Consider the following 223-nt stretch of genomic DNA (forward strand, 5'->3'; position numbering starts at 1 on the left):
AAACAGAAAGAAGCCCCAGCTACATGAAAGAAATTGGGTCTGGAGTCAGCAGGTGGCATGGTAGCCAAGGTGCTGGACTCCCACATGGCCAACTGTGGTTCAAGTCCCAGACCCAGTGGCTTTAAACTCACTGGGCATGTGGGCATGCATGCCCAAAATCCAGAGAGGAGAACAGAGGAGAGAGGATTGTGGTATGGCCACCACCTGGTGTATGATTTCTCTC

This window comes from Tupaia chinensis, unplaced genomic scaffold (genome assembly GCF_000334495.1).
Source record: "Tupaia chinensis unplaced genomic scaffold, TupChi_1.0 Scaffold000075_1, whole genome shotgun sequence".
Classification (NCBI taxonomy): Eukaryota; Metazoa; Chordata; class Mammalia; order Scandentia; family Tupaiidae; genus Tupaia; species Tupaia belangeri.